Below are 26,605 nucleotides of genomic sequence, written 5' to 3' on the forward strand. Positions count from 1 at the left end.
GAAACCACACAGAGGCCGCGTAACTCAAGTTACAAATCAGTTCCTGAAAGTTCATTTTCATATATTTCGGGCGGTAGGAGAATGCAGTTTAATTGTAGTAAGCATTTGAAAATTCTATTAACGTCCTTTTATTCATAAGGAAGCACGTGAAATGGCTATCAAGTCCGCATTTAATAATGCAAATGCTTTATCATTCGAAGTTCACTGTCTATCCATCATGTTTCACACGTAATAGCAGCCAGAATTCCTACAAGTCCGACCCGATTAATTGTGCGATCCAACAGTCACTGACCCACCACTATTAGCGAGTTGATCATTCTGTCGTTTCAGTGGTCTTCTATGTCAACATTGCTCGCCAAAGTATTCCATAAAGAACACGGAATATGCCGTAGAAAATTTCTCTTCGACCAAAAATTTCACACGCTCATAAAACTTCAATTAATTAGTTCCGAAAAATCACACTTTCCTCCAAATGTTCGTAACTTAAACCGCTTTAGTCACGACACGTTCTAAACATAATGAACTCCCTAGTTCTTCATTTTACATACTACTTTCAGGGGCACAAGGTGTTACCCGGAAGCAGGTTAGCGAGCGACTATCTCGATACTCCTCTCCTCTTTGCCTATCTAATTATCTGCGTGCGGGAACCGCTTGGTTCTGATTGGCTATTGATCTGAATGACCAATCAGAATGATCCTTCTAAATCATGCTCGCGGCAAAACTTGCCTTAGCCAACCACTCATCAGATAGTCATTTAAGTCATTACAATTTAAGTTTCTAATATATTGTTTAAGAAAATAGAACGAAACACAAATTATTCTTTAAATTAATATCGAAAACTTCTCCACTTCAGACTTTTATTCTGGCTGCTCTCTTACAAAAGCAAGTACACATCGACATACTCGTACGCCATCAGCGTCGTGGTTGCAACACAATTTTTCCATGGTTCAATTTTGTAAGGTTTTACATAAAATGACATTAAGCTTTAACGTATGTCCCGCACACGCTCTCTCATTCATTCCCATGTATTCACACCAACAAATAATAAGCAAATAGTAATTCTGAATGATATTTATACTAAATAACGTAGAGTAATTAAGTTTTGAAAATAAAATTCCATTTAAGTGATTTTATATACTGTGAGCTTTGTTATGAGTTCAGATGATAATAAAAGACATTTGGTTTTTGTTACTAACTGAGTTTTGAAACATAAGTGTCGGTTTTACGATATTTAAGTAATTTTCTCAATCTCTGTAACTATAATAGATAAAAATCTGAAACGTTGACAGGATCCCTTCCTTAATAACAAAAGATTGCGTTCCAAGCTTGAACAAAATCAGATAATAATTACTATGGTTTATTTAAATTCGTAGGGGTATGAATTTGCGTACCGACTGAATGTTACTTGGATGGCTGGTAACGTCAGCTGCGCTGTGAGTCAGAGCGAAGAAAAAACATAGCCATCCTGAAGCCACTGTGCTACTCAGCTGCGTGCCTTACTGCACCGAATGTTATCTCGTAATAACTTGCTACGGTACAGTTGTTAGATGGCACTGGCTGCTCTTAGCTCCGTGTGAGTTTATCTCGTCTACGGTTCTCGTCGCGGTATTTGGGTCAGCGGACGTCCTGCAGGGAGCGGCGCGCTGCACCGCGTGCCGCTGCGTCCACAAAGACTTGTAGGCGACGCGACGGCGGTACTGTTGGCCTCTGCAAGCCTTCCACGGCGTACGATGGCACTAAAAACTAGGAGCTCAGATGTCACGGAGCAAGTTCTTCAAATATTTCTAAATAAGAGTTTTCGTTGAAACCATTTTGCCTGTTAAGAACACAACCAGTAAACGGTCTCCACTGCCAAAAATTTAATATTCCTCCTAAATGTTGCGGTATCCATCTACTTTTTGGAGCGGTGGGCACAATTTTCAAAATATGTGCTATGTCCGTTATTCTATGTTTTGAATTCTTAAGTGATCACCAGATCCCGATTTTTGCAAATATATATATATATATATATATATATATATATATATATATATATATATATATATATGTTTTTTAAATCTGTTTCAAAAGTACGTCCTCTCCACTCAGTATAAAAGCAATTGCAATCGTCGCATGTAATTTTACCAACGACTGAAACTGAAAATTTACTGTGTTGATGGGTAACATATTCTGCGGCAGAATGAGAGGTGTACCGTGTTTACATTATATTTATTCTAGCCAGCCGGAGTGGCCGAGCGGTTCTAGGCGCTACAGTCTAGAACCGCGCGACAGCTACGGTCGCAGGTTCGAATCCTGCCTCGGGCATACATGAGTGTGATGTCCTTAGGTTAGCTAAGTTTAAGTAGTTCTAGTTTCTAGGGGATTGATGACCTCAGAAGTTAAGTCACATAGTGCTCACAGCCATTTGAACCATTTATTCTACTTTACTTTTAATATTTTACTGGAGTAGATAGTAATGTTATTCCTTTACTTGTATTGCATATTCTGAATGTGGCAATTGTATAGCCAAAATTAGTATTCTCTTCAATAACTTTGTGATTAACATAATTAAATATAAAATTATAGTCACTCTCCAAATTGTTATTTATGTGAAATTCTATTAAACGTTTTGTTTGTTGACCGTGGTTCAAATGGCTCTGAGCACAATGGGACTTAACTTCTGAGGTCATCAGTCCCCTAGAACTTAGAACTACTTAAACCTAACTAACCTAAGGACAATACACACATCCATGCCCGAGGCAGGATACGAACCTAGGACCGTAGCGGTCGCGCGGTTCCAGACTGTAGCGCCTAGAACCGCTCGGCCACTCCGCCGGCGGTGACCGTGGTGCAGACGCACTTATTTTCATAACAGATAGCCCCTGATGAGACCATTTCAGCGGTCTTTGGAAATTAGGTACTGCTTCAGTAAAAACAGATTTGGGCAAATGAATGAGCATTAATATTATGTTTAACCAACTACTCATTATGACAGGAGAAATGAATACTAAAACAGAAGCGCATCACAATTAAACCGACAAAATGTGGCAGGTTACGATAAACTAGTTGATAAACTGGAAGTCGCTCACGTTGAGTTGACGAAATAAGGACGAGTTGCAATAACCTAACCGACGAAGGAGCCTATGATAAACAAACAGCAGGTCATGATACACTTGAAAATGCAACAAAAGCAAGCTGCAATAAACTAGACAAAGAGGAGGAAGAGGAAAGAAAAAGAGAAGACGATATTAAATGAAAATGAAGTGAAGAGAAGAAGAGAGACGAAGATAAAGAGGAGATGAAGGAAGATGATGATAACGAAGGAAGCAAATAAGGTGAAGGGAAGAAAGAAGGTGAGGGCAAGAACTGTAACCAGCGAATACATGCTTCAGATGAAACAAATGATCGTAGATATATAGTATTCTGGGTTGCTCGGCATTTGTGAGCTGAAATTGCAGATTAGAAAGAAACTGCAGAATTAAAACCACAAGTGAAATGGACTACACGTGATACAGCAAGGAGCTTTTAAACAGGCATTTCGTTTTTGTTCTCTACAGACTATAACACTCTCATATATGTCTCTTCCCTAATAACCGACCCTTTAGCCCTGTCACGGGAAAAGCCACATATATAACTAACGTGCCGTGAAACCCGCTAATGTTACATTCTGAGAGGATTTTGAAGTTCGACCGCGCTTGTGTATAATGGGCAAAGATATCGGACTATAATTTCGAATTTGGCGAAAGTAACAGAAAAACCAAACGGACTTTAACCTTGGGAGTTAATGAAAGTGGCAAAATGATAAATGAATGAAAAGCAATCAACGGTCGCCAGCCCAATTAGGCACATTAATATGGAAATATCTGTTTGAGACAACTGAATATTAGTCATTGGAATTACTTTTGGTGAGATTTCCCTTTGAATAACAAACAGGATACAAACTGACACAGTGCACCATGTAGTATGTGTAGCAGCTGTTACCGATAACACACACACCAGTAAATTATGGGGAGCAAATTTGCTCCACGTTCATACTAATGACAGCCACACTCAAGAGCATTAATTGATCAGATACTGAAATGTCACTGCATGAAGTGCAGATATAAATTTTGACATGAGGGGCTTCTATCTTGACTGACACGAAAAACACAAATAAAGATGAACAAACATCATAAATACACTGTTTCAGTTCCTCTACATATATCAGTTTTCCTTTGTAACAGTAATAGTTCAGGTTTTTCTTAGTAGGTGGGGGATATGATGGGGTACCTCTAAACTAGTATAGGTACACTAGTCAAAGCTCTTTGATTATTACAATAGTAAAGACTAACTCTAAAAGATAATCATTCACTTAACTTGGACTAGTTCATAAATTACTTTACAAGACAATAAAATACAACACTGGGTTTAATTAACTTAAAAAAAAGAACGTTCCATGTTGGGTACCAAAAATACACCTTCTTTAATACTGTGCATAATTTCTTTCCAATTTTTTTATCCTAATTCTCTACGTTATGAAGTACAAAATCATTCAAAATTATTATTTCCTCATTATTTGTTGGTGTGAAGACATGGGAATGAATGAGAGAGTGTGTGCGGCACATACGTTAAAACTAATGTCATTTTATGTAAAAGCTTATAACCGATTTCATTAAAGATTTATGTGTACTTGAACTTCAATTACCTGTGAAGTAGGTATTCTTTGTTATAATATTAACACAGTCTTCCACTGTAATCCTCCAAAAATATATTTTGTAATAAACTAAGGATACTTTAGCAAAAGCCTATCCCACTTTACTTTTGTGGTTTTAACTTTAACTTTTACTACTGCCTTTAGTTTAGACAAGATCACTTTTAAACACATGAATGCAAGAATAGTTCATTTAAATCAGGATACTCGATTTTAATAGCACTTAGCTGAGGACCCTGCGTAGTTTCGGGATCAGGATTGAAAATATGGTTCCGGGCATAAATTTATGTTTAATGTGGTTATTACTAAAACAACACACAAATTAACTGATCCATGCCCATATACATTACTTAACTGAAAGTATGAAGTTTGTGAAGAAGTGGCGAAGATTGGTGGCAGGCACAATGGCGGCTAACTGTACTCACGGCTCTTGATGTACGAATGGTCTATAAAATCTCTTCCTGGCGTCGGATTTTCAGCACATTAGAGCCATTCCATTATGCCGTGAATACCAAATAATAGGCAGATCCACATCCGAGGCAAATCCCTTATAATGCAGCTTACAGTTGCCTCTCATAACACCCTCGATGTGCACTGTGCTAAGGCTAGCCACATACTGTGTGTCGTTCACACAAAGGAGCCGCTCAGTTCGACCGCCAAACCCCCCTTTTTACATCGCACCATGCCACTTCCGTTGCGGAGGGACTTCTCTACGGTGTTTACATATTACAAATACAAGTACCCTAAGCATCAACCAGCTTTTAACAAACATTTTCATTATATAAACATATTCATATTATAATAATTTACCACTTCAACATTCTTTTGCTTTTTTTCATGTATACATTACAAAACTCTAATTTTCTTGCCATAGATCAAGGAGTTTCAACAACACAGAATACACACTTCATAAATTGCAAATACACAGTTACATAAAATAAACCTACTCACAATCGATGTAAGTGTTACAAGACGACTAATTTACATTTACCCAAGCTTTATAATATTTGTATTACATTAACAGTGTGACAGTAAATTACAGGCAGGGTTTGTGCTTATAGACAGGTTTGATATATATAAAAAATCGAAATGTTACGGAGTTATACAGAGTACGTCTATACTGGTTAACATAATCCGTTAACGTGTTGTTACAATTAGTGTGATAGTTTATTTATAAGTAGAAGAGGTACAGTTACTCAGAATACAATATATGTGTACCGTGCAATAGGTCAGATCATCTACATTGTTAAACAATACAATCAACAGGTAGAAGAGGAAAGGGCGGTGGGAAGAGGGGGGGGGGGAGGTGGAAGCAGCCAGATTGGGGAGGGGGGTGGGCAACGGACAAGAAGTCTTGGACTGTGTTTTGAGACCTCAAGCTTTGTTCGAATGTATCCAAGCCACGTCCTGTATGGCGTGTTGTACCATTTCAAAAAAACCATCAAATTGGTTCAAATGGCTCTGAGCACTATGGGACTAAACTTCTGAGGTCACCAGTCCCCTAGAACTTAGAACTACTTAAACCTAACTAACCTAAGGACATCACACACATCCATGCCCGAGGCAGGATTCGAACCTGCGACCGTAGCGGTTCAAAAAACCATCACTTAACTCTGTGTGTATGGCAACGTTCTCACTAACAGCTTAATCAAGCTTTAAGCCGGTTACGATGTGAACTCAATTCTGATTTAACAATACCAGATGATAGTTATGGATTTAATGTAACATATAAATGTCAGCTGTTACCTAGCCACTGACCTAGGGTATGACACACATTTTTTCGAGATCAGTAACATACTGTCGCAATTCCAGTGTGAGCTATACTGTTTACTAATATGGCTCATTGCCACTGGTCAGTTTAGGTATTATGATAACTATGGAGTGAATTGTACACTCTGCGTCCTAGGTTACAGCCATTCACACTCCTTTTATATAGAAGTTGTGATAAATAGTAGGTTTCTGAACTCATGTACATACTTTTACTACCGAATTAGCTGCTGTGTGCATGTAATTGATGTCACACCAATCATAACCTAGACCTACTGTTACAAACGATATAGTGCGGTATGATACACTGGTTTTGAAATGTAGCCAATCTTTATAAGATTTATATGGTTATGGTAGTCCTTCATATGCTGTGGCTAGGTAAAATAGCTACTGGATTTACTTAAAACTAAGTGTCAATCTTACCAAGACGTTTAACCAGCGTGAGCCAGTGGCATGCAGTAGATAACAGAGTCAATCTAACATTGCCACGTGACACGAACGTTGCAGCTATCAATAAATAACAGTAATGTCACCTATCGTGACCTAGACATCGAGCTAGGTTTCATACGGCTTTGAAACCAATACAGCACAACCACATAATACGACCATTACCGCTTCTTCTCATAAACTGTTCTGGTATATAACATTATGCATTGTATCTTCCACGACTTAGATGTAATTGAGTGCGTGAAATGCTTCATCTTTCTTGAAAGCAGCTCACAAGCATAATTTAGAATTATGTAGAGATAGCATTTAGCCTATATAGAATAGAGTCTAAATCTGCATAAATACTGTATTGGCATACATACAGCTCTCATCATGACGAGCCGGGGCAGTACCTATAAATCGTTTTCAGTTAAACTGTTTTAATCTAGATTTGGGATTCCCTTTTTACGCACAACCCATTCTGCGATTAAGGCTTGGTTGAAAGACATGATATACCCACATAACATACAGTATATAGTCCAGTTGTGTATTAAGCATCTGGTAATACTAAAATAGAATTGGTTTCATATAGACGTTCTTAGAGCTTGACGATACTAATGACGAGAACGCTGCTACACACACAGCGTGAATGATGATTTCTTTTAAATGATATACCATATTGTATAGGATGGCTCTTGGATACTCTCGCCGAAGCTCGAGATGAGCTGTCTCAAAACACGGTCCTAGATTCCAGTGGCATTCTCCCTGCTCTCCCTGTCCGGTTCCTTCTCCCTCATCTTCCCATCCCGTTCACCCCTTTCGCTGCTGATTATATTCTTTAACGATGTAGATAGTTTGACCTGTTGCATGTTACCTAGATATTGTAATCTGAATAACTGTACATCTTTCACTTGGTTTTAACAGCATATTACGGCTTGTGTTAACTGGTGTAGACGGACTCTCTGTAATTCTGGATTTTCTGTATACATCAAACTTGTCAATAAGCACGAACCTTGTCTGTCGTGTTGTTAATGTAATTCAAGCGCTATAAAGGTTGCGTGAATGAAAAGTAATGGTCTGTTGGGAAAAGAAACGAAAAGTCTCCTTACAAGCACCTTGTTGTCAAACGAGTATTCTATTTCACTTGTGGTTTTCTCCGAACAGTCTTGTGAAATTATCTTTTGATGTTTCGAAAAGGCGTTGGTAACCTGGATTGTCTGCTTTTAAAATGGCACGCCTATTTGCCGTTACTTACTAATAAGAAACTGTTTTCAAATTGTTTTATATATTATAAAAAGATCTTAATAGTGCAGAGTACTATCGTCATCGTATGTACGAGGGTAATCCAAAAAGTAAGGTCTCTTATTTTTTTATAAGTACAGAACTCTGTTTGTGTGGCAGTTGGTCACATTGCCATGAAGAGTACTTGACGCGCTGTGTGTAAACATGCGCACGCCGCGCTGAGGTCCTCAGTCTTGGCTTGGCAGCCGTTGAGAATCGAGCTCCCGTTGGATGTTACCGCCAAGTGCGAATTGCGCGCAGTTATTCGCTTTTTGAACGCAAAGGGCAGTGCGGCTATTGGAATCCATCGCCAATTGACAGAAGTGATTGACAGAGGTGTATGGTGAGTCGTGTACGGATGTCAAAAATGTTCATAAGTGGTTTAGAGAGTTTGCAGCTGTTCGGACTGAAATTCACGACGAACAAAGGAACGGGAGACCGTCAATTTCTGAGAAGCCAGTGTTGAAGGTTGAGCAAAGCATGCGTGAAGATCGGCGGATCACCCTGGATGATCTCTGCTCGTTGGTTCCTGAGGTTTCCCGAAGCACAGCTCACAGAATTTTAAAGGAAACCTTGAACTACCGAAAGGTGTGTGCAAGATGGGTGCTACGCATGCTTACTGAGGACCACATGCGGCAACGAGTTGATGCTTCCCGCGTATTTCTTCACCGCCTTGCAGCCGAACAGGAGAACGTTCTGGACTCAATTGACACCTGAGACCAAACTACAATCACGCCAGTGGCGGCATCCGTCTTCGCCAAAGCCGCGGAAATTCAAACACACAGTCTGCCGGTAAAGTCATGACAACCGTTTTTTGGGATCGGAAAGGGATATTGTTGGACGACTTTGTGCCCACTGTGACCATAATTAACGCTGACAGGTACTGTAAGACGCTGAAAGATCTCAAACGGGCAATTCTGAACCGGAGAAGAGGAATGTTGAGCAAGGGCGTACACATTCTCCATGACGACGCTCGCCCACACATCTCTCGGCAAACCGTTGCTCTCCTGAAACAGTTTCAGTGGAACATAATCACTGACCCACCCTATAGTTCTGACTTGGCGCCCAGTGACTATCACCTGTTCCGTAAGTTAAAAGAACATTTGGCCCAAAAGCGATTCAGCTCCGACGACGAGGTGAAAGAAGAGGTTCATAACTTTTTGAACAGAATGGCGGCGAGCTGGTATTTCATGGGCACACAAAAACTGCTACAGCGTCTACAAAAATGCATCGACAAAAATGGTGACTATGTCGAAAAATAGCTAAATGTACAACCTGTAAACTGATGTAAACCACTGTAGAAATAAACAGGTCTATGTAATTCTAAAAAAAAGAAAGACCTTATTTTTGGGGTTACCCTCATATCATACAAACATGGAAAATATGTATTAGGTTTTCCAAGCTATTAAATAGGAGACTGCTGCCGTCTGGTGGTCTCCATACCACGATACAATCCAGTTGCCTATTGCTGGGCAGTGTGCCGTCAGCTGTCAGAATGACGGATTTTGTATACAAAATGTACTTTAACACTAAGTTTTATGAATTTGACTCACATACACGGGTTCATCATTTTATGTATGATGCGACAACAATGCGTCTGCTCTAGTGAGGTATGTGCGCCTCTGATACGCTTTCTTGTACTTTTTACGTTGGATATTCTGTAATTATTTATATTGCAGTTAAGTTCCTATGTATTCAGGACCAGAAGACAGTGCACCACATGTAATGGAACTAAACTGATGTACGTTACGGGTATATACCGCACATATTTAGAAAAATGTTCATCTAAATGTAAGTTGACCATTAAAATGAAAAAAAAACCGTTGAAAATACTATTGAAATACAGGCTTTCAGAATTCTAGTTTGTTGCCGAAACTATACGTCCGCATATGTATTCCATGCGAACTGAGCTAAATAAAACTTCTGTCGACGATCTCAGGTAACCACAGCCACATACAATATGCGCTTTATTCCGTAATCTACACAGGACGAATTCACATCTAAGTCCACGGCGGGTAAGAAGCGCAGTTAATCATAGATGCTCAGATACTTCACATTATGCTGCTGTCCCTAGCCAGAGAGTTTCCTCTCTGCGGCAGCTACTGTCGCTCGCGGAGTCACCATATACATATACACATATCAAAATAGGTTTGCATCACGTCGGTTGTGATAGTTCCGGAACCTGTACAGAAAACTGGAATAGAGATCAATATAAAAATCATTTCCGCCCTTTTTATCGCTCACGAAAACCACACATTGCATGTTGTACCACCATGCAGCGAGACCTTCAGAGGTGGTGGTCCAGACTGCTGTACACACCGATACCTCTAATGGCCAGTAGCACGTCCTTTTGCATTGATCCATGCCTGTATTCGTCGTGGCATACCATCCACAAGTTCATCCAGGCACTGTTTGTCCAGATTGTCCCACTCAAAAAATGGTTCAAATGGCTCTGAGCACTATGGGACTCAACTGCTGAGGTCATTAGTCCCCTAGAACTTAGAACTAGTTAAACCTAACTAACCTAAGGACATCACAAACATCCATGCCCGAGGCAGGATTCGAACCTGCGACCGTAGCGGTCTTGCGGTTCCAGACTGCAGCGCCTTTAACCGCACGGCTGTCCCACTCCTCAAGGGCGATTCGGCGTAGATCCCTCAGAGTGGTTGCTGGGTCACCTCGTCCATAAACTGCCCTTTTCAATCTATCCCAGGCATGTTCGATAGGGTTCATGTCTGGAGAACATGCTGGCCACTCTAGTCGAGCGATGTCGTTATCCTGAAGGAAATCATTCACAAGATGTGTACGATAGGAAGGGGGGGGGGGGGTGAATTGTCGACCATGAAGACGAATACGAATGCCTCGCCAATATGCTGCCGATATGGCTGCACTGTCGGTCGGAGGATGGCATTCACGTATTGCACAGCCGTTACGGCACCTTCCATGACCACCAGCGGCGTACGTCAGCCCCACATAATGCGACGGGGTTGCCTCCAAACACGTCTCGGACGATTGTCTGGTTGAAGGCATATGCGACGCTCATCGGTGAAGAGAATGTGATGCCAATCCTAAGCGGTCCATTCGGCATGTTTTTGGGCCCATCTGTACCGCGCTGCATGGTGTCATGGTTACAAAGATGGACCTCTCCATGGACATCGGGACTGAAGTTGCGCATCATGCAGCCTATTGTGCACAGTTTGAGTTGTAACACGACGTCCTGTGGCTGCACGAAAAGCATTATTAAACATGGTGACGTGGCTGTCAGGGTTCCTCCGAGCCGTAATTCGTAGGTAGCTGTCGTCCAGTGTAGCAGTAGTAGCACTTGGGCGGCCTGAGCGAGTCATGTCATCGACAGTTCCTGTCTCTCTGTATCTCCTCCATGTCCGGACAACCTCTCTTTGGTTCACTCCTAGACCCCTGGACACTTCCCTTTTTGTGGCCCCTTCCTGGCACAAAGTAAGAATGCGGACGCGATACAACCGCGGTATTGACCGTCTAGGCACGGTTGAACTACAGACAACACGAGCCGTGTACCTCTTTCCTGATGGAATGACTGGAACTGATCGGTCGTCGGATCCCCTCCGTCTAAGAGCCGCTGCTCATGCATGGTTGTTTACATCTTTGGGAGGGTTTAGTGACATCTCTGAACAGTCAAAGGGACTGTGACTGTGATACAATATCCACAGTCAACATCTGTCTTCAGGAGTTCTGGGAACCGGGGTGACGCAAAACTTTTTATATGTGTGTATTTATACTTTGGCCAAAGCTGCAGATCAATCTGTCACTATAGACTAGTATTTTTGCTTTCAAATTCGTTGGCTTCGCCGACTAATAGCAAAATTGTAAAAATAGGCATGAAAAAGTAACTTCATAGCAGCGATTAACATTACGACACTGGTCAAAGCCTACGACTCCTATCGAATCCTCATCTTGACGCGAGAACTTTAACACATTACTCGCCGTAAATTCCTTAGCATTGCTTAATAAAACTCGAGTTGTAAAATCTTGTTCTCTTGTTCTCTTAAATCTTAAATCATTTAGTACTAACGAGGAGAATATGGCAAGTGCCAAAATCCGGTTTCCCAGGAACTTCGCTCGGTTGGAAGAGAAATCAAAATAGCCGAACACGTGTCTCGACTTATCCACAGATACTAGATCGTTTCTGAGAAATGGAGGGTCAAAGTTTTGAGGTACTTCATGTGTCTTTCAGGGTGCAATGACCTCAGCAGAAATGGTGGTATAGTGGCTAGCGTCGCGACATGACAGATCTGCGCCCTGTGTTCGAAACCCGACTCTTGTTTTTAAAGTTGCTCTAAGCACTATGGGATCTGAGGTCATCAGTCCTCTAGACTTAGAACTACTTAAACTTAACTAACCTAAGGACATCACACACATCCATGCCCGAGGCAGGGTTCGAACCTGCGACTGTAGCAGCAGCGTGGTTCCGGACTGAAGCGTCTAGAACCACTCGGCCACATCGGACGGCTATTGTTCTTACTTATTTATTTATTTTGTCATTTATCTATCCACGTACGTAGAAGCATACTGCACGAATGTTGTTTACCTTGTTGCGGGGAAAAAGGGTGATATATTAATTGTAAAATTAGAACTTGGTTTCACAATAACTATCATACGTTTATTACATGTGTACGGTGTTTTCAGAGCTACACTTGGTAGATGAATAAGGACAACGTTATTGAAAAATACGTGGGAAAACATTTATGTAGTATTTTTCTAAGGACATAGGTAAGGAAATGGAAAACAAAAATAAAAATTGATAATCCGGTTTCGAACAAGGGGCGCAAAAGCGTGAAGCCGCTGTAGCAGCGCTACCGTTGAGTTATTTACTCCCTAAAAGACACATAAAGTACCTCGAAAATTGTGCTTCTCGTTTTCTCAGAAACGGTCGAATATCTACAGATAAGCTGACAAGTGAGACACGTGTTCAGTTATTTTCACTTCTCATCCATTGAGCGAAATTTCTGAGAAATTGGTTTACGGCACTCACCGTGTTCTTGTCGTAAGTTGAGTTTCCTCGATAACATAGTTTTTTTAAAAAAAATTAGCTAAGTCGTGGCATTACGTTATCATATTTAATGAAAGACAGCACTTGTCTTATATACTATGTACACACCGTTGGAACTTTGGTATAGCTACGCAGTTTCACCTCAGTCACAATTAACTATGCACAGATTGTTAATAGAGTTTTAATTGTGCCACAATAGGTCCAACGTTTATAGCCTCACAAAGAAATATTTTGCAGCAGCGATATTCACAATCGGTTACTGTCTGAGTAGACGCGTAACCTACTATTGTTACTTAAATACATGAACGCTACTTCAATAGCAAGTGAAGACGTGAGACTTGGTCACATATTAGTTTAGAGCAGACAGTTGTTAAATTCTGGCTTATACCTATAGAACAATAGCCAGTGAGGAGACATGCATCCTAGTTTTGGCTAATAACAGTGACTATCAATACGTCCTTCACACACAGATAGTGGAAAACCAGTATTCCAGTGTTAGTCGGTCAGGCATCTCATCAATATTAAGCGTTGTAAGCTCAACTTCGTTTGGTAACGATACGAGCGTGCATTCCTCCCGGATAATTATTATGCGAACGTACCAAACAAATGAAAGAAAAAGTCACATGTTCTCTTTGCTAACTGCCTTATTCTGCATTCATTTATGACTTATGCAGGTGAAATTACCCACTTCCTGCAGAGGTACTGAGAAGTAGATACTGAAACCTCGTAACGAGTTGTGCTTAAGTACTTGCAGTAACGTTTCGCAAGTTTAGCTAATTTGGTCTACGAGGAGGGAGGGGGTGTTGGTATTTTACTGCTTATTTGTCGGCTGCCCTTGACAGGTAATTTCAGAGTGTCGAGTGTAAGAACGTTGTTGTCCACTGATAGCTGAGAACTCTTGATACCTACGAGGTCGGAGCGTCATGCGTCGTTCGCGGCGGCTCACTGAACATAGAACGCCTTCAGTCGCCGACAACCAGGGTGAGTCCACGCGTCGCTCTCTGCTGCTGCTGATGCATACCTGCTCTCCAACCACAGTGGACTGGCGATTAAAAGCACCGAGTGACTTGTAATCCACGCGTCTGATTATACTACGCGACTCATCCTGTTGAAGGTAAAGAATCAAATTGTATGGAACAATTGTATGTATTGTATTGTATGTATTGTATGTTAACCGGGAACCTAGAAACGACGGAGAGGCTCCGTCCCCGCCGCAGCCGCAGTGGTCCACAACCCCACGACGACTACCGCAGTCCAATTCACCCCTCCGCCTCCCCATACCGAACCCAGGGTTATTGTGCGGTTCGGCCCCCGGTGGACCCCCCGGGGAACGTCTCACACCAGACGAGCGTAACCTCTATGTTTGCGTGGTAGAGCAATGGTGGTGCACGCGTACGTGGAGAACTCGTTTGCACAGCAATCGCCGACAAAGTCTAACTGAGGCGGAATAAGGGAAACCAGCCCGCATTCGCCGAGGTAGATGGAAAACAGCCTAAAAACCATCCACAGACTGGCCGGTTCACCGGACCTCGACACAAATCCGCCGGGCGGATTCGTGCCGGGGACCAGGCGCTCCTTCCCGCCTGGAAAGCCGTGCGTTACACCGCACGGCCAACTGGGCGGGAATGTAACAATACTGAGCGACCTACACACTTTTACTGACTCAACTCATTGGACGGTGCTATTATTAGGTGCACACTGAGGTGATTAAAATCATGGCATAGCGATATGCACTTTTACAGATAGTGGTAGTATCGGGTACATATGGTATAAAAGGGCAGTACAATGGCGGAGCTTCCGTTTGTACTAAGGTGATTCATTTAAAAAAGGTATCCAATATTATTATTCCCGCACGACGGGAATTAACAGACATTAAACGCGGAATGTTAGTTAGAACTAGAAGCAAATGACAATCCATTTCGGAAATCGTTAGTGAATTCAGTATCCCGAAAGTCAAAATGCCAAGAGCGTGCCGAGAATATCAAATTTCAGACATTACCTCTCACAACGGACAACGCAGTGGCCAGCGGCTTCACTTAATGACCGAAAACAGCGGCGTTTGCGTAGCGTTGGCAGTACTGAGAGACATAACAAGGAAGCAACAAAGTGTGGGATGTACGACGAACGTATCCGATAGGTCCATGTGTCAAAATCTGGCGTTAATGGGCTATAGCAGCAGACGATTGACACGAGTGTCTTTGCTAACAGCACGACATCGCCTGCTGCGCCTCTCCTGTGCTAGTGACCTTATCTGTTGGATTATATTAGAACAAATAAGCCCTCGGTCACAAATATTAAGTCAAAATTGACCAGGTTTCGACGCTACTATGAGCGTCGTCTTCAGAATTAGACGAACTGTTCTAAAACATATTAAGTATATAATACATTAATAAAATTAAAGTTTGTACTGACTGGAAAAAGATGCAGTACTTACAAGTCACATATTAAAAAAGATCTAAGTCGGAAGGGCGACGTCATGAATAGTTGTAAGTAAGGTGGCGAGCCGCTAAGGGCTGCTCGTACTTTAATGACATTTGCAACCCTTCTTCACTAAAGTACGAGTAGCCCTTAGCGGCTCACCATCTTACTTACAACTATTCATGACGTCGCCTTTCCGGCTTAGATCTTTTTTAATATGTGACTTGTAAGTACTGCATCTTTTTCCAGTCAGTACAAACTTTAATTTTATTAATGTATTATATACTTAATATGTTTTAGAACAGTTCGTCTAATTCTGAAGATGACGCTCATAGTAGCGTCGAAACCTGGTCAATTTTGACTTAATATTTGTGACCGAGGGCTTATTTGTTCTAATATAATTCTGACACGGTCACTGAACCTTAGCAGCTGTGTTCAATTTTTTTTTATCTGTTGGATCCTAGACGATTGTGAAAACCGTGGCCTCGTCAGGCGAGTCCCGATTTCAGTTGGTAAGAGCTGATGGTAGGTTGAAGTGTGATGCGAACACCACGAACCCATGGGCCCGAGTTGTCAATAAAGCACTGTGCAAGCTGGTGGTGGCTCCATAACAGTGTGGATTGTTGTTAAACGGAATGGATTGTTCCGCTGGTCCAGCTGAACCGATCATTGACTGGAAAGGGTTATGTTCGGCTATTTGGAAACTATTTGCAGCCAAACAACGATGGAATTATTATGGTTGACAATGCACCATGTCACGGGGCTACAGCTGGTTTGAAGAATATTCTGGACAATTCGAGCGAATGATCTGGCCATCCAATCGCTCGAAAAGAACCCCAACAAACGTTTATGACACATGATAGAGAGATCAGTTTGTACAAAAAATCCTACACCGGCAACACTTTATCAACTATGGACGGCTATGGAGGTAGCATTGCTCAATATTTCTGCAGCGGACTTCGAAAGACTTGCTGAGTGCATCCCAATTCGAGTTGCCGCACTAAGCCAGACAAAAGCAGGTCGAATACGATATTAGGAGCTATCTCATGATTTTTGTCATCTCAGTGTAATGTTCTGATGAACAATTAAAACGTATTGCACTAATCACCAGGCATATTCCTAAAATTGCTTCTATTCGCGATCGTAGACATTCTGTTTTTACTCAATATTTTTCAGAGATGCTAAACATATCTTTACACTTAAAGTTTGCACTGTATGTCTAGTCAATGTAAAACACGGATTTGAGGGGAATTAGACTCACGGTGTACAATATAGCAGGCTTCAAAGATATCTGTAAATATTTATGATATTCACAATGTTAGAAAACATATTTCAGTAGCACAGATTCTTATTACGATTGCCAAGCCACTGTTGCGGTTAAGTATGAATTCCGTCCTGTCCCCTCTAAGGCAATGACATAAATATTGAATTAATATTAGTGTTTGGATATTGTAATAAAACGTACTAAGCCATTTTTTTAGTGTCTCATTCTCATACAATAGGATCCATGCAAACATATTTCCGGTTTTTTCAATCTTGAGCACATCGATCTCTTTAGGTGGAATGCCCATTGACGGATTTGCGAATTTTTACTTGTGAATCGGCAGCTGCTTACTTACTTGCTGTACGGAAAATAATAAATGATTTCATAGATTGATCTAATAACCGTTACGTAACAGCACGGGGGCTGATGACACGGTTTGAGAAGACAGTTCAGGGATGTCGTGTAACAACGAGTCTTCACTGTTCGAAACAGTTAAGCCTCTGAGTCACTGACAGCAACGTCCATCACATAGAGCTTGAGCTGGCAGAGCAATAAGCCTAACAAATGCGATATTACCGCAAGGCTGCCGCCAGTCTGCTCTGGATTTTTTTATTAATTATTTGATCAGATAAACATCCGCAGCTGAGGAACATATTTATAGAATCAAAATCCACTTCATTTGCCAGTAAGCTTCTTAATTTATTCCACTACCGGTTTCGAAGCTTAAAGTTTCATCTTCAGGTAGCATCAAATAATTAAAAGAACACAAATGTGTGACGGTTGAACCAGTCAGTTATAGAGGATCACACCCACGTCGAACAAACATCACTTCCGTGTCGTGATGTGCAGGCGGGCGCTATGGTTGCTGGTCCTACGCTCTCATGCGTTTGTTTGACGTGAGAGTAATTGATCCCCAAGGGCTGAGTGGACCGACCTCGACACGCATGTGTTCTCTTTGTTATTTGATGACACATGAAGATGAAGCTTTAAGCTTCGAAACCGGTCGTGGAACAAATTAAGAAAATTACTGAAAAAATGGGTTTTTATTCTGTAAACAATTTATAAATAGGCTGTAGCGTGGTGGGCTCATCTGATACTTTTAGGTGGTCTCATTGGCGAATACATACGTACCACGATAACAGTGCAGCTCCTAAGGGCCCTTCTTCTTAGTCATACCTCTTAGGCATACCTCTGTTCCGTCTTGATATGGGAGCCGAAAGTCTGAAATGCCCAGAGTTGTCCTTCAGGCGAGACGAGGAGAGAGGTATGCTGAAACCGTTTGGCCACTCCACAACCCCGCTTCTGCCGCGTCCTCTGAGTGGTTTCGAGGCTGTTAGTGCCATGTTGGAGCTAACCAGCTGTCTCCTGTTTCCGAAGCTCAGCAGTTCAAAATGGTTCAAATGGCTCTGAGCACTATGGAACTTAACTTCTAAGGTCATCAGTCCCCTAGAACTTAGAACTAATTAAACCTAACTAACCTAAGGACATCACACACATCCATGCCCGAGGCAAGATTCGAACCTGCGACCGTAGCGGTCGCTCGGTTCCAGACTGTAGCACCTAGAACCGCAAGGCCACTCCGGTCGGCAGGTCAGCAGTATCTTTATGTCCTTGTAGAACAAGGTTCCAGTAGTCCAGAAGTAATGGGGGCCTCATACGTCCTCTAGGACGGCAGTGAACATAGTAGCCCGGAACAGAGCAAACTATGAAGCTGCTGCTGATAGTGCAAGCGACAACGGCGATGATGCGCTGCTAATGGCGAGGTCAGAGATGATGACGGCGAGCGTGGCAGCGCCGCTGGTGACGGCGTTGCCAGCAGCCTTGCTGAGAGTGTAGCAGCTTCCAGAAGCACTTTGTGCTGATCGCTGCATGCATCACACAGCTGACGCCTGACCTCTACTGTGACGGCGATTCAACGTAAGATCTATCGAAAGACGTGGACCAGAATGCAACGCCAGCACGAACATGACGTATCTGTTGCTGACGTAGGTGTTGCGTCTGTGAGAGCAGGCAGTGTAGGACCTGTTATGGACTCCTACTGTTTGTTGGCGTGCTTCTACGACTGCTCAATGAGTGAATGATGACCAAATGACATTCATACCGTGGCAGCGTCCTCCGCTTCGATGTCTATGCATTCCTTTTGCGTCAATTTCGGTCTCCAGAGATATACCACAAATCTCACAGAACTTAACAGGGAGGCAAAATTCTGAGAGTCATGAGCTGTCCATATTAGTGCGTACAGAGGAGTTGGTGCACGCTTCATATACACTGAAGAGCCAAAGAAATTGGTGCCCCTGCCTAATATCGTGTAGGGCCCCCGCGAGCACGTCGAAGTGCGGCAGCACCGCGTAGCATGGACTCGACTAATGTCTGAAATTGTTCTAGAGGGAACTGACACCATGAGTCATGCAAGACTGTCCATAAATCCGTAAGAGTACGAGGGAATGGAGATCTTTTCTAAGCACCACGTTACAAGGCATCCCAGATATTCGCAATAAAGTTCATGTCTAGGGAGTTTGGTGGCCAGCGGAAATGTTAGAAGAGTGCTCCTGGGACCACTCTGTAGCAATTATGGACGTGTGGAGTGCCTCATTGTCCTGCTGGAATTGCCCAAGTCCGTCGGAATGCATAACGGATACGAATGGATACAGGTGATCAGACAGGATGTTTACAATACGTGTCACCTGTCAGAGTCGTATCTAGACGTATCATGGCTCCCTTATCACTCCACACGCTTGCACAGTCCCCTGCTGACATGCAGGGTTCATGGATTCATGAGGTTGTCTCCATACCAGCACACGTCCAACTTCTCGATACAATTTGAAATGAGACTCTTCCTACCAAGCAACATGATTTCGGTCATCAACAGTCGAATGTCGGTGTTGACAGGCCCAGACGAGGCATAAAGCCTTGTGTCGTGCAGTCATCAAGGGTACACAACTGGGCCTTCGGCTCCAAAGCCCATATGGATGATGTTTCGTTGAATGGTTCGCACGCTGACAGTTACTGATGGTCCAGCTTTGAAATATGGAGCAATTTGCGGAAGGGTTGCACTTCTGTCACGTCGAACGATTCTCTACAATCGTCGTTGGTCCCGTTCCTGCAGAATCTTTTTCCAGCCGCAGCGATTATGGAGATTTGATGTTTCACCAGATTCCTGATATTCACGGTACACTCGTGACATGTTCATACGGGAAAATCCTCACTTCATCGCTACTTCGGAGATTCTGTGTCCCATTGGTCGTGAGCCTATTATAACACCACGTACAAACCCACTTACATCTTGATGACGTCCCACTGTAGCAGCAGTAACCGAGCTAACAACTCCGGCAGACACTTAATGTTTTATATAGGCGTTGCCGACCGCAGCGCCGTATTCTTTCTGTTTACATATCTCTGTATTTGAGTACGCATGCCTATAGCAGTTTTTTGGCGCTTCACTGTAGTTTTTACTACTATGGATGTACGTCGAATTGTTAAGTCAAGACAGAAAATTAGGAGCTACCGTAATGCCTAATGAAATTGCTACTGAACGGAACTTTACTATCAAGGTTTATCAGCCAGGGAATAAGTCGTAAGGGATCGTCTCCACAGTCAACCAAAAGCACCAATAAAAATTCGAACCGTTCAATTACGTTTTAGTTACGTTTCACGGAGTTGATCACTCGTAAGTAGAGACATACACAGAAAAATATCAGCATGTATCCAGATAGAGGCTACGGATTATAATGAGTGTGACCAATAACACCCGCATAGAAAATTTCAGTAAAGTCTACCGAATCAACTGAAATATGTGCAATGACACATTTCTATCCACCAAGGGTAAACTTCCTCGTTACCAAATAGTCTTCCTTCGAGAAGCACACTTTACACTTGAAGCATTATAATTACTATCACAGTCGATGAATTACAACGACAGATATCGAGAAAACTTATATTAACGATTTTTATATTACGTCTATGAGCAACTGAATTATATTTGGCCAGAAACATCTTTAGTAGCCAGAAATACATCCACATTTTAATTTAAATCTGGTAGGGTAGAGTTCTACATCTACATCTACATCTACATCTATACTCCGCGAGCCACCTTACGGTGTGTGGCGGAGGGTACTTATTGTACCACTATCTGATCCCCCCTTCCCTGTTCCATTCACGAATTGTGCGTGGGAAGAACGACTGCTTGTAAGTCTCCGTATTTGCTCTAATTTCTCGGATCTTTTCGTTGTGATCATTACGCGAGATATATGTGGGCGGTAGTAATATGTTGCCCATCTCTTCCCGGAATGTGCTCTCTCGTAATTTCGATAATAAACCTCTCCGTATTGCGTAACGCCTTTCTTGAAGTGTCCGCCACTGGAGCTTGTTCAGCATCTCCGTAACGCTCTCGCGCTGACTAAATGTCCCCATGACGAATCGCGCTGCTTTTCGCTGGATCATGTCTATCTCTTCTATTAATCCAACCTGGTAAGGGTCCCATACTGATGAGCAATACTCAAGAATCGGACGAACAAGCGTTTTGTAAGCTACTTCTTTCGTCGATGAGTCACATTTTCTTAGAATTCTTCCTATGAATCTCAACCTGGCGCCTGCTTTTCCCACTATTTGTTTTATGTGATCATTCCACTTCAGATCGCTCCGGATAGTAACTCCTAGGTATTTTACGGTCGTTACCGCTTCCAATGATTTACCACCTATGGCATAATCGTACTGGAATGGATTTCTGCCCCTATGTATGCGCATTATATTACATTTATCTACGTTTAGGGAAAGCTGCCAGCTGTCGCACCATTCATTAATCCTCTGCAGGTCTTCCTGGAGTACGTACGAGTCTTCTGATGTTGCTACTTTCTTGTAGACAACCGTGTCATCTGCAAATAGCCTCACGGAGCTACCGATGTTGTCAACTAAGTCATTTATGTATATTGTAAACAATAAAGGTCCTATCACGCTTCCTTGCGGTACTCCCGAAATTACCTCTACATCTGCAGATTTTGAACCGTTAAGAATGACATGTTGTGTTCTTTCTTCTAGGAAATCCTGAATCCAATCACAATCCTGGTCCGATATTCCGTAAGCTCGTATTTTTTTCACTAAACGTAAGTGCGGAACTGTATCAAATGCCTTCCTGAAGTCCAGGAATAAGGCATCAATCTGCTCGCCAGTGTCTACGGCACTGTGAATTTCTTGGACAAATAGGGCGAGCTGAGTTTCACATGATCTCTGTTTGCGGAATCCATGTTGGTTATGATGAAGGAGATTTGTATTATCTAAGAACGTCATAATACGAGAACATAAAACATGTTCCATTATTCTACAACAGATTGACGTAAGGGAAATAGGCCTATAATTATTCGCATCTGATTTATGACCCTTCTTGAAAATGGGAACGACCTGCGCTTTCTTCCAGTCGCTAGGTACTTTACGTTCTTCCAGAGATCTACGATAAATTGCTGATAGAAAGGGGGCAAGTTCTTTAGCATAATTACTGTAGAATCTTACGGGTATCTCGTCTGGTCCGGATGCTTTTCCGCTACTAAGTGATAGCAGTTGTTTTTCAATTCCGATATCGTTTATTTCAATATTTTCCATTTTGGCGTCCGTGCGACGGCTGAAGTCAGGGACCGTGTTACGATTTTCCGCAGTGAAACAGTTTCGGAACACTGAATTCAGTATTTCTGCCTTTCTTCGGTCGTCCTCTGTTTCGGTGCCATCGTGGTCAACGAGTGACTGAATAGGGGATTTAGATCCGCTTACCGATTTTACATATGACCAAAACTTTTTAGGGTTCTTGTTTAGATTGTTTGCCAATGTTTTATGTTCGAATTCGTTGAATGCTTCTCTCATTGCTCTCTTTACGCTCTTTTTCGCTTCATTCAGCTTTTCCTTATCAGCTATGATTCGACTACTCTTAAACCTATGATGAAGCTTTCTTTGTTTCCGTAGTACCTTTCGTACATGATTGTTATACCACGGTGGATCTTTCCCCTCGCTTTGGACCTTAGTCGGTACGAACTTATCTAAGGCGTACTGGACGATGTTTCTGAATTTTTTCCATTTTTGTTCCACATCCTCTTCCTCAGAAATGAACGTTTGATGGTGGTCACACAGATATTCTGCGATTTGTGCCCTATCACTCTTGTTAAGCAAATATTCTACGTGGAGAATAGTGTACCTGAGGACACACAACGTAATTTTCTTCAATACTTCAGTCTAGTGACCGATTTGGGAATCATGCAAAGAATTACACTCTACAGACCACCATAAGCAGTTTTCGCTGTGTTTATTGTTCTCAGACATGAGGCTACATTTTCGCATCATTTCTAAATATTACACCTTCCACACATTTAAGTTCTGTGTAATAGACTGAAACTGTTAGCAGTATGTTGTTAATCCTTCAGGCACAGGATTTCATGTTATATATTTTTAAAATTATTTACATAACATGCACTCAGTTAAGCTGTACTCCGTCTGTCATGCACTACCTTGCAGTTGTACCTCGATGCAGAAGAAGGCCTTTTGCCCTGGAACAAGCGATACTTATCAATGAACTGAGCTTCTTTAGTATCTTCACAATTCTACCTACCTTGGAAATGAAAATTTGTGTTGCTTTACAATAGATTATACTTCAAAATGTATTTAACTTGTAACAGTTTAAATTTAAATGTGTACATTTTAGGTTAGGCTTTACCGTGACTGTTATTGACATTAAATGAAACAAAAAGTTTACTGTTACAAGTCACCGTTTTATCTTTAACAGTTTTTTATAGTTATTCTGTTTACTGTCATTTGCTAATTATTGGTGTGTAACAGAGTAATAATGTATCAGATTGTTAAATACGGTATTGACTATAGTTTCTTGACTGCAACACATTTTAATTTCCTTGCTAAATGAACATGTACCTTGGAACATAACGAAAACCTTAATCTTCCGCATGTGAACCTTATATGTGGGTGTAAATGACTCAAACTCGGTCACAAAGAGTGTGTGGGCGTTCTTCAAAGCGACGTCCACGTTATTTCAGGATCGGTTTACAATCTGATAATCTATTCACCAGGGACTTGTTAAAATCTGTGAGGCGTTTTTGTTACCAGGGACACACTTCTCAGGTCACAGACCAGTGGGGAGGGACATGCAGCCACGTTAACATCCCGCCTTCTCTGCATGCTCCTCAAATGCCGCGTGTTGTTGAGCGGGAACTACAGTCTCTAGCACAATAGAACCGGGTGGAGATAGAAAGTTTGATGGAGATCCTGAAAAGGCATAGGTAAGTTTCCTCGAGTGACCTAGGAGTGATAAAGACGGCAGAATGAGAACTGCAAGTGAGGGAACATTAAGTTTTTTTTATCGCCATACGTGATCCCGCAGTCACAACGTGAAGCAGCGGGGAGGAAATCCAGCGTGAGTATGAAAATCGTCAAATGGTCGACCAGTCTGCGCACCTAGTGAGCAAAATAAGACCACAACTAGACAGACCCGAAAACTTAGAAGAATTACTCCAGAAATTTCATAGGGCGAAAGTGATTAGCAGCTTCGATTTGATGACAGGATATTGGCAGGTCCCCTTGCACAAGGACTCCAGACGATACACAGCATTCCTGTGTGGAGGAAGGCGCTACCAGTAATGTGTACTACCTTTTGGTGTGAACATTTCCATCTCAGACTTCGTAAGGTCATTGGACAAGGTTCTTGGTGACAAGTTGCTTGCCGGCCGCAGTTGGCCGAGCGGTTCTAGGCGCTACAGTCTGGAACCGCGCGACGGCTACGGTCGCAGATTCGAATCCAGCCTCGGGCATTGATGTGTGTGATGTCCTTAGGTTAGTTAGGTTTAAGTAGTTCTAAGTTCTAGGGGACTTATGACCTCAGAAGTTAAATCCCATAGTGCTCAGAGCCATTTCACAAGTTGCTTAAGATGATCGTGTATGTAGACGGTAAATCGCGACCCCAAATTCGGAGGACCATGTGAAAGTAATTGAAGAGGTACTTATGGCCTTCGAAAAAGCGGGTGTGACGGCAAATTAAGAGAAGTCAGAATCTGGAAAGGATCATATCAAGTTCTCGGGACATGTTATCAGCGGAGAAGCAATCAAACCTGATGATAATAAATTACAAGCAGTTAAGGATTTCCCTGCACCGCGTTATAAAAAACAGGTTAGACGTTTTCTTGTATTACGCGGATGGTACACAAAATTCATTAGCGGTTAGTCACACAACATCCCACATCTCGTGAACTTGCTGGAAAACAAAGTATTGTGGTAATTGACTGAGGAATTCCGCCGACTTATTTGCGCTCTCATGAAACGCTGCTTTCGAAAATCATGCGTCAGTCAATGAATTAATTGTTTTCTAAATTAGTTTCGTTTTCAGCTTTTGACAAATGTGTCTATACTCGTTATAATTACTAACGAAGAGAAGAAAAACCCATAGTGTGAATTTCTGTACCAGCGCTAACGAGCTAAAAGATAAGATAGTACAGTCTTTCGTTTCAAGGCGGAGGGACGCCAGAAAGCGACATGAAACATTTTAAAACTGGCTCTCCAGGGTACAAGTCTCAGGCTTGTTTGGTAGCCACGGACTTCTTGTTGTATCGCAGAATGCTATGTACACTGTGTATTCAGGGGCTTGACTTTCCATTTGCGTCGTCAGTAGATTATGTGCACTGGTTGGCACACAGCGCGAGTTCACAGCGCAGGAAGTTGCTCGCTGAATGGGCAGTCACTACAGCGACGTCATTCGGAGATTCAGTTGCTATCTTGAGTCACGGACATTAGAGACCTGTGATATTTTCTGGTTGGAAGATGGTGCAGTGAATGTACAGATCACAGTTTTGTGGAACTACAAATAGAGAGCGACAGAGGCCTGTGCTCGAGACAGTCAGTTAGTGCAAATGATGAAATATCGTATTTGGCCCTGATGTAATTTTCTTGCAAAGTGTATCAAAGTAAGTATGGATTCCATTCATCGAAAAATATCACGGATTCTCTATGATAATCTGCAAATATCTGCAAAATTACTTCCGTTTCTCTGATATCGGTGGCAACTCTGCTGTGATATATAGAACTCCTGCTGCCTGGAAAAGCATCCTTTACTCTTCCTGGAAGTTATACGCGTAGCTATGTGAAAGGTGACGGTCACTTCAAAGGAAATCTGTTTTTGTAATTTCCGTTTCAAATATACCGTTCAGCTCAAATCTTTCTAAAAATGGTTCAAATGTCTCTGAGCACCATGCGACTTAACTTCTGAGGTCATCAGTCGCCTAGAACGTAGAACTAATTAAACCTAATTAACCTAAGGACATCACACACATCCATACCCGAGGCAGGGTTCGAACCTGCGGCCGTAACAGTCACGCGGTTCCAGACTGAAGCGCCTAGAACCGCACGGCCACACCGGCCGGCAATCTTTCTAAAACTGTCTTAATGTTTGCATAAAAGTAACTGAATACGTAATGGTATGATTTGTCCCCAAGGGCGGGGTCTAGCGGTTCTAGGCGCTCAGTCCGGAACCGCGCGACTGCTACGCTCGCAGGTTCGAATCCTGCCTCGGGCATGGATGTGTCTGGTGTCCTTAGGTGAGTTAGGTTTAAGTAGTTCTAAGTTCTAGGGGACTGATGACTACAGATGTTAAGTCCCATAGTGCTCAGATTCATTTGAACCATTTTTGTCCCCAAGGCAGTCTTGATAATCAGGCCAAGGGAACGACACCAGGATATAACTGTTTACCATTAATTTCAGATTAGTTACACTTTCAAGT

General features: G+C 42.2%; 1 protein-coding gene across 1 annotated transcript in view; it reads left to right on the forward strand.

Moving 5' to 3' along the window:
• The first annotated feature begins 14,087 nt into the window (after positions 1 to 14,087).
• The window catches only part of LOC126236340 (ATP-binding cassette sub-family C member 4-like), a 218,559-nt gene continuing 206,041 nt past the window's right edge, over positions 14,088 to 26,605 (forward strand). Inside the window, exon 1 of the mRNA XM_049945566.1 lies at positions 14,088 to 14,283. The gene's annotated coding sequence lies outside the window, so the exon portion shown is untranslated. The remainder of the gene's footprint in view (positions 14,284 to 26,605) is intronic.

Source organism: Schistocerca nitens, chromosome 2, assembly GCF_023898315.1.
Source record: "Schistocerca nitens isolate TAMUIC-IGC-003100 chromosome 2, iqSchNite1.1, whole genome shotgun sequence".
NCBI lineage: Eukaryota > Metazoa > Arthropoda > Insecta > Orthoptera > Acrididae > Schistocerca > Schistocerca nitens.